This window comes from Eutrema salsugineum, unplaced genomic scaffold (assembly GCF_000478725.1).
Source record: "Eutrema salsugineum unplaced genomic scaffold, Eutsalg1_0 scaffold_1, whole genome shotgun sequence".
Lineage (NCBI taxonomy): Eukaryota > Viridiplantae > Streptophyta > Magnoliopsida > Brassicales > Brassicaceae > Eutrema > Eutrema salsugineum.
Genome location: NW_006256909.1, coordinates 16576684 through 16592565, shown reverse-complemented (window position 1 = coordinate 16592565; position 15882 = coordinate 16576684). Strand labels below are relative to the sequence as shown.

The window sequence follows — 15882 nt, the reverse complement described above, 5'->3', positions numbered from 1 at the left end:
TGTTCTCTTGAGCGGCCACGACTTGTTCTACCCCGAGGGCGCCAAGCCGAGTGGGCTAAGCTCAAGTTAACAAGAATTTCCCCGCGGTCTTCAAATCTTTTCCTTAGTCCGCGCAAACCTTCTTCTTTGACTCAAGTGTCCCAAGTGTTTATGTTTTTGATCATTCTTGAAACTGGGCACCTCGGTATGCTCCACCACGAGGGTATCATGCCGAGGTCACTTGTTTTAACAAAGAATCACTTGGTGCAGGGGGTTTAAACGGTCCGGCCCTGGTGTAGACTGGTCGCGGTCTCGGATCGAGGTTTTAGACTGTTTTAAGTGAACTTTGCCCCCTCGGTATAGTTATACCGAGGTGTTTACACCGTGGCCTTCCCCCACACTTAGTCATTTCACTATGACACTTCTCGGACACGGCTATGATGAAATCGAGTCGAGGAGTCTAGCCGAGGTTCTCAGGCTTTACTCGGTAAAAGGTGACCGCGATATGTATATACCAAGGGTCGATACCGAGGCTATGTACACTCTAGGACTTAATTCATCAGGCCGTGTCATTTTCAAGCTTTTTCTTACTCTCATCATCAAGATTCACCATCTAACTCCTGAATCACTTAACAAACCCTTCAAAAAGCTTTAAGTAAAAAGAAAAAGAAGATGAAAAGCGAAATATGTACAAGGATAAGCTTGGGATGTCTCCCAAGAGCACTTTGTTTAACGTCACTAAGTTTGACTTTTCATACCTTTTCAGGATAGAACCCAGCGTGCCCAAGAAAGCTTCTTATCCCTTTTACAGAATTCGGAGCTTGTAGGTTCACCATCACCTCGATTTTGGCCTTGTCCACCTCTATTCCCTTCTCTGATACCTTGTGCCCCAAGACAATGCCTTCTTGTACCATGAAATGACACTTCTCCCAGTTCAATACAAGCCTATGCTCCTCACATCTCTTTAGAACCTGAGAAAGATTAGCAAGACATTCGGAGAAAGAGGAGCCGTATACGGAGAAATCATCCATAAACACCTCGACTTTCTCTTCAATCAGATCAGAGAAAATGTGCATCATACATCTTTGAAAAGTGGCTGGTGCATTACACAAACCGAAAGGCATTCTCCTATAAGCATAAGTGCCATAAGGGCAAGTGAATGTCGTTTTCTCTTGGTCTCTTGGATCTATTGGTATTTGGAAGAATCCAGAGTATCCATCGAGAAAACAGAAATAAGGATGATTGGCTAACCGTTCAAGCATTTGATCAATGAATGGTAAAGGGAAATGATCTTTCCTTGATGCAGAATTCAATTTCCTATAGTCAATGCACATGCGATGGCCGGTTATAGTTCTTTGGGCTATGAGTTCATCCTTATCATTTTTTACCACCGTGATACCACCTTTCTTGGGCACAACGTGCACAGGAGATACCCACCGAGAGTCAGAGATTGGATATATGATCCCCGCCTCAAGGAGCTTTAGTATCTCCTTCTTAACCACCTCTTTGAGGTTCGGGTTAAGGCGACGTTGGTGCTCAATAGAGGACATGGCTTGGTCCTCCAGGTGGATCCGATGAGTGCATATATCAGGAGAGATTCCTCTTATGTCGGCCAAGGAATACCCTATTGCTCTCCTGAATTTCTTGATTTCATTAAGCAATGCACGTTCTTCATGTTCAAGCAAACTATCGTTTATGATCACAGGGAAAGTGGAGTTCAAGCCTAAGAACGCATACCTGAGCCCTGTTGGTAGAGGCTTGAGCTCAACAGGGGGAGCGTCTGCCTCATTCCAATCGGTATCAAAGCTGCATTGGCCCGGAACAGCTTCCTCGGCCTTTTCCTTGTTCTCGCGCGGATTACCATCGGCCTCGGTATGAGTTGCCACAGCCATGATATCCCGAGGTGTCTCCTCTGTTCCCATGGACCCCTCGCTGTCTAAGATGTCGAGGCCACTCTTCCTGAGCTCCAAAAACCTAGCCTCAGCTCCAAGTTCCTTCGGTTGGTCCAAAAGTTGCTTGTATACCTCGCTTTCCTCGTTCAAGTACCCGTGCTCGCTTTGTTCACGTGTAAGGACCACTTGTAACGGATCCTCTGCGTTCAACTCTTCCAGGAGCTCATCAGCTAGCTCCTCCATCACTTCCACATAGAAAACCTGACCTCCAATGGTCGGTTTCTTCATCATCTCTTTCACATTGAACTTCATATGCTCGGAACCGATGTGTAGTTCAATCATTCCTCCTCTCACATCTATAATCGCTCCTGCGGTCGCTAGGAACGGTCGACCCAAGATGATAGGGTCCAATGGTTCCTCGTCCATCTCAAGAACTATGAAGTCCGTGGGGATTTCTATCTCACCGATCCTTAAAGGCAAATCCTCAAGCAAACCCACCGGTAAGCGAACCGATCTATCAGCTAGTATAAGAGAGATCTTGGCCGGCTTGTAACTCTTGTATCCCAATCTCTTCGCCACCGTGTATGGCATTAGGCTCACAGAAGCTCCCAGATCACACAAGCAGTTTGAGAACTTCAAGTGACCTAAAGCACACGGTAAGGTAAAGCTGCCCGGATCGGATAGCTTCCTTGGTATAGACCTCCTTTGTATTATGGCGCTGCATTCATGGCTCAGTATTACCATACCCTGGAGCTCCTTTGTCTTGTTGAGGATCGCATCCTTTAGAAACTTCCCAAGCTGTGGTATAGCTAAGAAAGCATCTATAATGGGTAAGGTGAGTTGCGTGTTCTCCAAGTGTTTCTCAAAGACCGCTTTGGCTTTGTCTAAGATTTTCTTCTTGAAACGCCCTGGGAACGGTATCTTGGGTTGGTAAGGTGGTGGTGGAACGTATGGCTTTTCAAGCTCAGTTGTCTTTTCCACCTCTTTTCCTTTGTCCTTGATCGGTTCTTTCTCAAAATCCGCTTCTTTACACGCATCACCTGAGGCTGCCTCCCCCTCTAATTGCTCATTGGCCTCAATGAGCGTAGTCTTAGGGTTCGGAGCTTGTAGTTCTTTGCCACTCCTCAATGTGATGGCGTTCACGTACTCCTTGGGATTGGGCTCCGGTTTACCTGGTAAAGCCGGGCCTCGGGATGATGTAGAGGCTTGATTCTGCTTAAGCTCTCTGATATCTTGCTGCATTGTCGCGTGCTGGCTCTCAACTCTCTGCTGACCCTGTAACAGTTGCTGTAGGATCCCACAGACATCGTTTCCCATCTGATTCGGACCCGTTCCCTGATTCTGTTGCTGATTACCCATCGGTTGCGGATTGAACCCTGGTGGAAACTTGTGATGTTGCGGTTGGCTGGTGAAGTTGTTACCCTGAGCCGCTTGATTCTGATGAGTGTAGCCGTGCTGTTGCCCACTGAACTGTTGTTTGGGCTGGAAGGTATTCTGAAAATGAGCTTTTGGAGCATAGCTTTGTTGTTGTTGCTGAGCAGGGTACACTTGGTCTTGAGGGTTAGCTACATTCGGGTTTCGGTATGAGAGGTTTGGGTTACTGTTGTAGTTGTTAAACCGCTGATACCTCTGCTGATTCCCTATGTAGTTCAGCTCCTCTTGAGTTAGACCATCTTCATTAACATTGTCAAAACTTGGCCCTTGCTCATCAAACTCGCCTACAAAGTGGATTGGCTTTTGTGTCGCCATCAGAACCTTGTCAAGCTTGCTCTGAAGCTCTCTGATATCCTTTTTCATACGCTGTTCTTCATTGGAGCTCTCTGTACGGTTTACTCTATCAAAGTCTTCGCCAAAAGTATCATTAGACATGGATAGGTTCTCGACTAGTTCCATTGCCGCATTGATCTCTTTCCCAAGAAAATTTCCATTTGAAGCTGTATCGAGTTGGTTTCTGATCTTGGGGAGTGCACCTCGGTATAAAGTACTCAAGAGGGATGCCTCTGAGAAGCCGTGGTGGGGGCATTGGTTAGTGTAGCTTCTAAACCGTTCCCAAGCTTCGCTAAAGCTCTCATTGTTGTGCTGCGTGAAGCTGGAGATCTGGTTTCTGAGCTTAGCCGTGCGTGATGTGGAAAAGAACTTTGATAGGAACGCCAGTTTACATTGCTCCCAGGTTTGTATAGAACCCCTCGGGAGGTTCTTTTCCCACTGGTGAGCTTTATCACCGAGGCTGAATGGGAACAAGCGTAGCTTGAAGCTATCTTCCGAGACACCATTGATCTTAGTTAGGTCGCAAACCCGATCAAACTGATCTAGATGCTCAAGAGGGTCTTCTCCGGCTAGACCGTGGAACTTTGAATTCTGCACCATATTGAGCAGGGAAGCTTTAACCTCAAAGTTGTTGTTTTGAACCGGTGGAGCTTGAATCCCAGCTCGGTATTGGTGCGCATTAGCTCGGTCGTTCTCTCCAACAAAGACCGGATGAGGTTGTCTCTGAGCTTGTGGCGGTGGCGGATGAACATGGTGGGCTTGTTGCTCGTTCCTATTAGCTTGTTGTTGGTTTTGCTGAGCAAGCCTCTCGTTCCTTTGAGCTTGTTGTTGGTTAACATAGGCCTGTTGTTCATTCCTGCCTGCCTGCGCCTGATTAGCATGAGCCTGGTGTTCGGCTTCTTGAGCCTGTTGCTCGATCCTTTGCTGTTCTGCCATTCCAAGTCGTTCAAAATGCCGTTCCCTCTCGCGAGCTCGCCTCTCAATCCGGTTGATGTTGTCGTCGTACGGTAGAGGCGGTTCTGTGCTCCGAGACCTGGTTTTCATGCACCTGAAAGCAACACAAGAACTTGCAAAGAAGTTAGTAAAACAAAGAAAGTTAAAATCTTGAGCTCAAGAACAAACAAAAGACTAATGCTCCGACAAGTTGGCAACGGCGCCAATTGATAGATAGGAGTTTTTAGGTCTCAGGGCTATCAATCCCCTTTGTCAAAGTAGTACTAAGAGGTGTCAATCCAGACTTGTCAACGAGACACTAGTTTATGTTGTTTGTTCATTTAAGTCAAGATAAAAAAAGTGAAGGTTTTACTTAGCTAAATAACAACGATTAAGCATGTAAGTAAAGTAAATGATGAGAATCAAACAATTAAAGATGCAAATGATAACTAAGCGACTCAGATGGTGATAATATGTAATAAAGCAAGAGACTTTAGACGATATACTTGACTCGGGTGCTTCCAAGTTCAACTAGTGGGTTAATGAATCAAAACATCAAGCGGTTTCATTTAACTTTGAACTCAAGGCATGTTAATCTTCTCATGAAAGTATTAAGCATCTAAATTGATCCTCCTTCATACCAAAAATGTCTTTTGAGAAGCATCGAATCAATCAGCAATAAGAATCAGTTCAAAAATGCCATTTAAGAGAACAAACTATCACTCTCGCGATGAAAGACGCTTAAACCCTTAACCGAGTGGTTCAGACATTTCTACAAACACTTTTGATGCGAGATATGTCTCAGATCTGAACCTCAAGTGATGTGCTTGGATCCAGCCTAGAGATCTCGTCGGTTAAAGAATGAAACATGCAAGACTAGACACCTAAACCCATTAATCTACCTTGAAAGCACCCTAATCTACTCATCTAAAGCCGCTTAAACGACTACTCACTAATCATAACGAGCTCACTCAGTCCTTTGCAAGACGTGTAGCTGGTCATGATGAGGAGTTTAATGTTAGATGATAAAAGAAATAAATAAAGAACAAGATTTCTCATGCAACAACAAGATATCGGATTCAAATCATCAAGTTTCACCAAAAAGGCAAGTTCTTAAAGCTAAAAACAGATAAGAGATCAGATCATTAGGTTTTTAGTCTCAAAATGTATATATAGCAAAGGTAAAGTGTCGCGGGTCAGCCCGGAACAAACCGGGTACTGAACCGCGTTCTTGGGTTGATGGGTGAGTGCCACGGTGTGTCGGAGAGTGAAGCCGAGGTCTTCATGTCGAGGAGTGCACGTGAGTCCAGATCCAAATGAAGATCTCGTGAAGAACACGTCAAGAACATGCATGAATCCTAGTCTTTGATCCATCTTCACGTGTGTGTTCTTGGGCGGCTTTGTTCTTGATTCTGGGTTTGTGACAATGGACCTCGGCATGAAATGCCGAGGCGCTTGGTAGTCGAGGGGTTTGAGCGAACAGGGTCCGGCATGCACGCCGAGGTCATTGCACCGAGGTGCACGTTCAACACTTAGTCGTTTCCAGCTTCATTTCTTACGTGTGCATGCCTTGATTCCAACGTGCCGAGGTGTCAGCACGAGGCCTAGTTCAGAATACTCCCAAAATATGAGCCTTGACTTGGCCGATGTCGAGGTAATGATGCCGAGCCCTGAGAAAACACTTAGCGTGTATCGCAACATATTTGGGCTCGTATTGACCATGTCACCTTCCGGAAGCAGTAACTTTCATCCCACGACTCCAAATGCTCTGAGACCAGTTCCATAGTCAAGATGACTCAATAAGCTCGAACTTTGGTGAAGAAACCGTCGGAGCTTGGGAAGTGGAGGGCTTCCTGGATTTCACATCTTTGAACCGTATTGGAATCACCAGAAAATAAGCTTTTTAGACCGATGTGAACTCCGGAGACTTTATCTTTCAAACCACTGCTCCGAATTTAGCGATCCCAACTGTTCTGAAAAGGTCTTTCACAGATCTCAAACTTTGATGAAGACCGGGCAAGCTGATTTGGTCCGGAAAGGCTCCGTCCGCCGTGATCTTTGTGCTCCGCCGTTCGGTTCTCGGATGCGCGTAATGTTGGTGCATCTTCCGGAAGCTGTATCTTTCTCCCCACGGGTCCGAATTGGATGATTCCAACTGTTCTGGGATCTTTGTTTGATTATCTCCAACTTTGCTGAAGACCCCGCCAACTGGTTCGGACCGGAAGGTTCCCCGGATTGCTGATCTTTGAAACGCGCGGACAAGGACAAATTTTGGTTGAGAAAAGCTTCCCGCGGTAAGGAAAATGGCCGAGGGCTGTGTACCGCGGTAAGCTTTTTGGTCGTAAAAATTCCTTCGCCTCGGCCAAAAACTCAACCCATGGTATTTGCACCTGATCTTCGACCCAGGCTGACTTTGGTCGATCGGTACGGATTTTGGTCGGTGCTGAGCGATCGGTAAGCTTTTTGGTCGAGGTTGAACGATCGGTAAGGATTTTGGCCGGTAATGAGCGATCGGTAAGGATTTTGACCGAGGTTTCTGTCCGTCCGGTACGCGATTTGGCCGAGAAATTCCTCCAAGCGGTTTTCACCATTTTTGACCCTTTTCTTCATCGTTTTCTCCTCTGCTCCTCTTCTTAAGCTCCAAACGACTCCCAAAGCACCTGATAAAGACTTCAAAACATGCAAAACTCTTTGGGACCTAATGCAAGCCCTAAATCCTATTTTCATGCCTAAAGACACAATTTACATGGGAAAACACATGATGAGGACTTTAAAATGCTGTCTAAATGATGTAAAATACAGACATATCAATCTACATTGGGTTCCTCATCATGGACAGGTACAAATGTATTTGTGGTTTCGTGAAATGCATCTGTAACCATGTTTTGAATTCTATCATGATCAAACCTTTGCTGCTCCGCTTGATAATATTCATCTTGATGCAAATTGTTTGACGACTCTTCAAAATTTAATGCTTGATAATTGCTATTATCTGCACTTTCTCCATGACCTTCTCCATGATGATACCATATAAAGTAATGTGGCATAAATCCTCTATTTAATATATGCGACCACACTTTCGCGATAGTGATAAATTTTCTATTCATGCATTTAGGACAAGGACAATACATCATACGACTGGTAATCGTTCTTGGGAGTTTTCCCGCCTCATGCATGAATCCCTCTACCCCCTCACTGAATTCTTTTGTCAACGATCCCGTTGAATCAATACGATTGTACATCCATTTCCGAATTTCGTATATGGACGACATTTCGTATATTTAATATTCACTACCAATAGTGAATATTTTTAAAACTTATACTTGTTCCCAATTAAGTGATCAATTCAATCACTTTTATTTGGGAGCATTGTGATTTTTTGGGTTATGGGGTGGCACTATATATAGATTTTTATTTGGCTTACCATCGAATTAACAACGTTACTTAACAACGAATTAACGACAAAAATATGTTTAGCGACGAACTAACGACAAAAATGAGAATCTGGTATAAACGTAAAATCGTCGTTAATTTCCGACGAAATATATTCGTCTTTAAATCATCGCTAAGTTACGATGATTTAACGTCGGCTTTTAGAATCGTCACCAAATCGTCGTTAATGAACGACGACTTAACGACGATTTCGTATCGTCGCAAATTAACGACGATTTGGCGATGATTCTAAAAATCGACGTTAAATCGTCGTTAATTTGAAGGGACTTTACAACGATTTGAAATCATCGTAAAAATTCGTTGTTAAACTCCTGCTTTCTTGTAGTGGATGTAAACTTTACCTTGTTATTACAACAATTTTATCTGCATTACTAAATTGACGTAAAATCAATGTAATTTTACATTGATTTGACATCAGTCTTTTGATAATATAAAATTCAAAATATATATTTTTTTTAATTTCGAAATAAATTCGTCGTAAAATTTCGATAGTAACTAGACATAAATAATTTTGATGTAAATTCGACGTAAAAATTCAATGTAAATCCATCGTTAAATTAATGATGGATTTACGTCGATACCAAAATAATTTTTTTTTTTAAATCTATAATTTTATTTAAAAATATAAAATAATTAAATTAAATCTAAACTAATATAATAAAATAAAATTAGAATTATAAATAATAATTTAAATTTCAAATAAATTCAAAATATTTACAAAATATAAAATACAAAACCTAATTGGTTTTGTTTAATTTAATTACAAAATCGTAGATACAAATATCACTGTTTCCCGCTTCCGCCTCAACGGCCTCTGCCGGCATCTCGGTGGTATCACCCTTGCGGATATCATCCTTAATTACGAAGAACTTCCACTGTATATCGGGCATACAGATACGGTGGAAGTGGTTCCAGAGGCAGTGGAGGTGGTGCCGGTGGTGCGAATTGGGTTCCCGCAGATTCTGAAACCGTCTGTGTGCCAGAAATCGACAGAATCTCCTGAGCGGTAGTCTCATCCTAGAACCGGACGTAGCACCATCAGTCATGAAATGATGATAATGAGTCTTACGCCGCCCCATATCTGTAAATAACAATATTTAAGTCCGTCCTAATATATATAATTTCGTTTCTATATATCTATTTCCGTCCTAAAACTCATATCCTAACTTCTAAAACTATATAAATAAAAAAATAAAATAAATAAAAACATACCAGAGAGAGAGAGAGGAGAGCAAAATGTAGAGACAGAGTGGGAAGGAGAGGAATGAGCGACGAAAGAGAGGGGAAAGGGGTATATATATATATATATATTATGTTCAATGTAAAATTACTTCGAAATTATGTCGATTTCGTCGTAATTAATTTGGGCCACTTAAAAACCAAGTCAGATCAACACACATATCAAATAATAACTTAGCATGTGATTTACAAGAAAATTAATGTAACTTTGATGTAATTGTACGTCAAATCTACGTTGAATATTGATTACGGTGGAGAAAATAAATAAAAACATATATTAAATATTTCATTTAAAAAAGGTTCGGATGTTGCAAATTTACAATGAATTTGCGATGAATCGTTGTAATTCCGATGGTAAACTTTTAGAAATTTCATATATTCAAATCTCTAACATGTGGAAAGTGTCCATATGCATCAATAAAGAGTGTTTATGAGTTGAATACATATAATATTAAGCATTATAAGATTTTATATAATTTAAGTGGAAGATGAACACTTTTCATCAAATGTATATATATATATACTTAAGAACACTTGATAACATGTATTCTCTATACTTTGGTTGTTTTTTTTTATTATTTTATTTATTATGGGAAACTGATATATACCTTGTAAGAAGTTATGTCATGCTAGTTTAAGGAATGAAATCTATCCAAAACCAGTGGAAATCATGTTTTCAAAAATCATGTTTTGTACATTATGTTGATTTTACAACAATATCGTTTTTTTGGTCGTAAAATCGACATAATTTCCAAAACATATACATATAGTTTTTCTTCTTTCTGGTTTATGGTTTATGCCAAATTAAACCCATGTGAAAAAATTTAACAAAAAAATGAAGATTAAAGGGGAGAACTATCATACCCTATGTTAGGGTTCAAATTTTACATCTACATCAATCTGGTCAAAATCATCGTAAATTTGATGTAAATCAGAAATTTATTACACAGGTAGATTTAATTGTAATTAAAATTTTAAAGGTTTATAAAATAATTAAAATGTGAATGGCTAAATTCTTGCCAAACCTATTTTATAAAGTAATTCCTTAAAAAATTGATTAAAGAGTACATAAATCATACCCTAAAAGTTTATGTATGATTTTTTTTGTATATTTAATAAAGACTGGTTTTGTTTAAGTTGTATGTATGATAACTTAAACTTTTACTTGTTGGTGTTAAAAAAAGTTTGACTTTTATAAAGATATTTGACTTTTACGTCAATTTTATGACGATTTTGACCAAATTGTTGTAAAATCGACGTAAAAGTCAAATCTTCTTATAAAAGTCAAACTTTTTAAAACGACAAGAAATAAGTTTAAGTTATTATACATACAACTTAAACAAAACCAGTCTTTATTAAATACACAAAACAATCATACATAAACTTTTTAATCAGAATCATCTGGTGATATGTTCTTGTTGTTTGAAAAAGTTTAAGTTATCATACATACAACTTAAAAAATTTGTTTGGGTACCAACACATTTTCAATGAAATTGTACATCGGTTTATTAACAAAAATTGTATTACATCAATTTAACAGGGAACAAATCAGATTAATGTAAGTTCGATGTAAAATACCATCGAATTTACATCGATATAACACAAAACAGAATTGTCATAAGTTCGATGTAACATTAGCAACGATTGTACGACGAATATATATTTCATCATAAAATCGTCATAAGACTGTTCAAAAGTTACGATGCATTTACGACGCTTATTATTTGTGTTGAATTTACGACGAATATTTAAGTTAGCGTAAATTCAACTTAAATATGATGTAAAATTACGTCGAAATATTTTTGACGTAAAGTTTCGATGGAAGTCAACCTCTTTTTTATAGCACGTTTACTTTTTGGTTGCTACTGTTGCAATAAATTTCTCGAAGTTGAAACTGATAAATAATTATTTGCGGTCTACAGTGTCACAAGAGGATTGGATGGGCTAGCTTTGTTATCGATTGAGACAGTTATGATTAAAAAAATTGATTATGAGAGTTTAATAAATAATGCAAGAAAAAATGCAAAGAGGGTACGTTGCAAGACAACAACAGTCACATTAAGCCCCCTACAATCCCTGAAAAAAGAAGAAAACTAAACCATACGACAATCAAACAACAAGAAGAAAACTACAATCACCATTTTTTTTCAATCCAGAAACACCATTATTTCAACCTACTACAGCCATAATCCCAACCATGATCATACATACAATGACCACTAGCAACATCATCTTCTTCATACCAGATTAGGCCTCAATTAACACATCTTCAACCCTATCAAATATCTCATTCTCGAGCTTCATTTGAACTTTCTCAACCACCATCTTTTCAAAAACCACACTCTCTTTTATATACTCTTTCAGCTCTTGCTCAAGTCTCAAGTTTTTGAATTGCAGTGTCCCAGTCTCATCTAAAAAAGCCCCATCAACCCATTTGAAAATATGATTGTCATTCACCAGCTCCAATATAAAGTGAATTCACCATCGTCAAATTATTGATCCAGTTTTAAAATGCAACATCAGACAAATCATAAAACCATTCAAATTACCTTCTTTGACACAGCTTGATGAGCACACCTGTAGTATTGGCGGTAAGGATTGCGGTCAGATTTCAAAATCAAAGCCATGATTTGTTCACCACACCAACACTTCTTAGGTACACCTACAATTCTTCTTGGACGAGAACTAGTTGATCCAGTCGAACCTCCAGAAACATTGCTCGAAGCTCCAGACATCACCAAATTAAGGATTCCAAGATAATTTTCGAATTGGTGAATTAGGGTTCTTATTCTACTTTTTCGAATGGGATTTTACGAGCCAATTGGGGATTGTGTTCTAAATATGACTCGGGTTTGGGTCTGGTTTTTTTTTTCAGATCGGGTTTTTATCGGTTGGGTTTGGGGTTTCATGGTTTTTTCTCTGGTTTAGATCGAAAACGTGAAATCATGGTTTGTGGGGAAAGAAGTCTGAACTTTTATACTCGGGGAGATTTAGATCTCAAACTTTCAATTCATGGGTATATAGAACGAGGTCGTAGTTCGGTGGGGATCTGGTGCTATATAATAGTTACCGTGTGCAAATAGATCGTCACCCCTTCTTTAAGAAAATTTTTTTATATAAGGTTTGAAAATCGAAATGTGTAACAAATATAAATCTATTAAGTGGAAGTCGACATGTTTATCTATATCGTTTTCCCTAATTTAGCACCAGTTTCTATTTTTGTTTTCATTTGCATTTATATGTGAACATTTTAATTAGTGTGAAAATTTAAAGTTACTCAATAATTTAAAGTTATGTTAAAAGGTTTAACCTGTTCAAAGAAGAGGAAAAGTAAAAATTGTGAAAAAATCAATAAAGCTTCAAAAGTTTAACGAACTATATGGTAAGTAATTAGATTTTGTTAATATATTTTAATCAATTATATAATATAATTATCCCTATTAAGTAGTTTAATGGTTCATCACATTTCCAACTGACAAAGCATATTCTCTTATATTTATGTTTGATACTTTTTTGCTTTTCAATAACAAAAAATATACTGATATCACTACTTAAGTAAAATAAAGTACCTATATATTTGGTAACTGTTTATATTTCCTATTTTAAATTAAAACAAATATTGTGTTAAATGAGCTATATTAATTAGATTTGGTTCATCATATTTATAACTATCCAAGTTAATGGTGTCATATATTTGTTTGCAACTTTTTCCACTTATTTTTATAGTTGGTTTTATTAGGATATATTCATATACAGTAAACAAATATTTCTTAACTGGTTTAGTATGGTAGTTTAAAAACCCTAGATAATACTAACTATATATAGTTATCTAACTGTGGACGAATGTTTATCATACTACTTCTTAAGAGAGTCCATTTAGCTTTATCGTTGGTTTTGAAAACTAACATGCTAGGTTTTTAGTTTTTTCTCGATATATTTAGTTTTAATAATTAAGGTTTACACTTACATATGTTTTATTTTTGCACCAGAAATGATGGGTTACCATCTTCCTTTATCTCTTGGCAAAACTGACGCCAGACGCGGTAAAGTCATTACGAAAAGCAAATTTATGGCTTGGATCGAATGTAACCAGAAGTACGAAAATGGTCGAGACCTTCTATACACTGAAGTTCCTACCAAATTTGTGTGGAATGCTAGACTTAAAGAATAGAGACTCAGAAAACGTGGTGTTGGTAAATCCGGGGTACTTAAAAAATGTCCCACTGAAGATTCTGAGTTTTTTTACTTGTGGTTATTATTGCACATCCTAAGAGGTCCTACATCTTATGATGATCTTAAGACTGTTGATGGTGTTACTCCTCCCACATTCAGAGAAGATTGTCTTGCTAGAGCATTTGTCCCATTTGAAGATCAATGATTTCTTTATTTTTTTAAGTATTCAGTATTAAGTTTATTTATAATTATTTTGATTTTTCATAACATTTTGGCTTTTATGTGTAGCCAAAATAATCAATAACGATATGCTTTTTACAAAAAGTGAAATGGAATAAAGCTTTTAATATTTCATATTCTTTGCCCTTTATATTCAAATTATTAACTAAATATTAGGGAATTACTTGGTACAAAAGTTATAACTATATGACACCTTCAAATTACAACATACGGATAACTTCGTTGAAATTGTATACGGATAACAACAACCCTTATAGCTTTAATGGGCCGTCACATATATATTCGGCTGCTCATCTAATCATGAAAGTAATATAGTATGTAAGGTTTATATTAGCAAATCCAATCCATTATTCGTCTTAGGATTATCTGCGTCTGTTTATATAGTATAAACCATGGGCCGATTGTTTAGTAGTAAACGCAAATTATATAATTTGACCCATACACTATTGTATGAATATATATTTGATAAACCCATAAAGCTATATGTAGTTATTTAACAAATTCATTATATTGTTGTAACATTATATTTATTCTGGATGTTTGCTTTATGCAATAACTCATCGATACTTAATTTAAACATAGAATATTCTCATTAATATTATTAAGGTATATGTACAACTATAATGAAATATTTTTGTATATTTATAGCATTAAATGTAATAAGTGTTTAAAGAACATATCTAAGTATTTAATCGTACGATATTTAACAATACCATACGAATTCCAAATTATGTTCTACAATTTTTCAGTGATTTTTTTTAATTTCCTTAAATGTTCAAGGCGTTGTTATAATAATATTCAATTTACTATCTTAAGTATCTTACCTATATTCGCTAAATCCTACATCATCAGAGAAAAAAAATTTGTTCACCACTATTTAAGTAATATTTCAGAAGGCATACAGTAAAGTTGCTAATTACTATTGTTTGATATTATATTTGGCTACGACTACATTTCAGATTGGAACACTCATACCTTAGACTGGAAGATTCGAGTTAAGATCGTTCGTAAGTGGAAGGAATGGATTCAACATGACGGTGTCGCTCTAATGCTTATTGTCTGACCCAAAGGTTACTTCAATATAATATCTTACTATATGAATTTATTATTTTGTGGCTTATGCTACTGAACTAATATTAATTGCTCATAAGACTTACTATTTGTATTGTGTTAAGGACATACTATAAAAGCAATAGTGAACAAAAAATTCATTGATCATTATGATTGTTTGTTGGTTGAAAATCAATGGTATGATATTGAAGATTTTGGAGTAATCCTCAACTGTGAAAACAATTCAGCAACAGCGAGTAATCATATAATGTTGTTTATTGTGTCTACAGTCGTCACAAAGATTGAGAAATTTGCAAGTTAGTTAACATCTGACTACTTTTAAATCCATTTAACTCAATATGCTTAGGTATAATTTATTTTTATTATATTTGCAGCTTACGAAACAAGCGTGATGGGAAGACGATGTGTTTTTTTTTTTCTGATAAATTTTGAATTTTAATATTTAGATTCTGTATTTTTTCTGTTTTATGGTAACTTATTATGCTATAATTCCTTGATATAATGATGTCTGAGTGATTTTCTGTTGTGTTATTCGTTTTATTTTAAAATCCGGATAATCGCATACAATTTTTGTTATACATATAATCACATAAATATATAGAACATGTGTTGATAACTACACTACAAAGCGTATGCATGCTACGGAATAAACAGTCATAATGTCAGTTTTTTTTACTTCTCAATACTAATGGTTATCGTATCGGTTATCGATTGGAGTTGCATGCAATGAAACCATATAATAAATCGAATAAAATTATGTATAATTAAATGATACTAACCAGTCCTTAGGGCAATGAAACCATATAATAAAAATATTTATATAGATATATAATGAATTAATTTATATATTTAATAATTTTATAAGATATCTTAGATTTATATGTAAAAATTTTCCTAATTAAGTATTAAAATATAACCGTGCGTACTTACGATTTATGAAGAGGTAATAAACAAATTTATAGGCATATTCTATAACTGATGTTACATAGATATGTGAGATACTAGACACTTTGTTTTTCTCCATGGTAATCATTACACTAAAGATTAATGCATTTTATATTTCTATTAAAGATAACCAATATACTTAAATGAATCGTCACCATTTATTGTTTCTCTCAACTGCATTATATAGAAA

The 15882-nt window shown here is 37.2% G+C and overlaps 1 non-coding gene and 1 pseudogene across 1 annotated transcript; one reads left to right on the top strand and one right to left on the bottom strand.

The window, feature by feature from the left end:
• The first annotated feature begins 3876 nt into the window (after nt 1-3876).
• Nucleotides 3877-3983, top strand: LOC112082554. Its single transcript, XR_002897222.1, has one exon. It is a non-coding gene; the product is annotated as a small nucleolar RNA R71 (small nucleolar RNA).
• Nucleotides 3984-11432: 7449 nt separating this feature from the next.
• LOC112082085 lies at nt 11433-11998 on the bottom strand (annotated as a pseudogene).
• Nucleotides 11999-15882: the final 3884 nt, after the last annotated feature.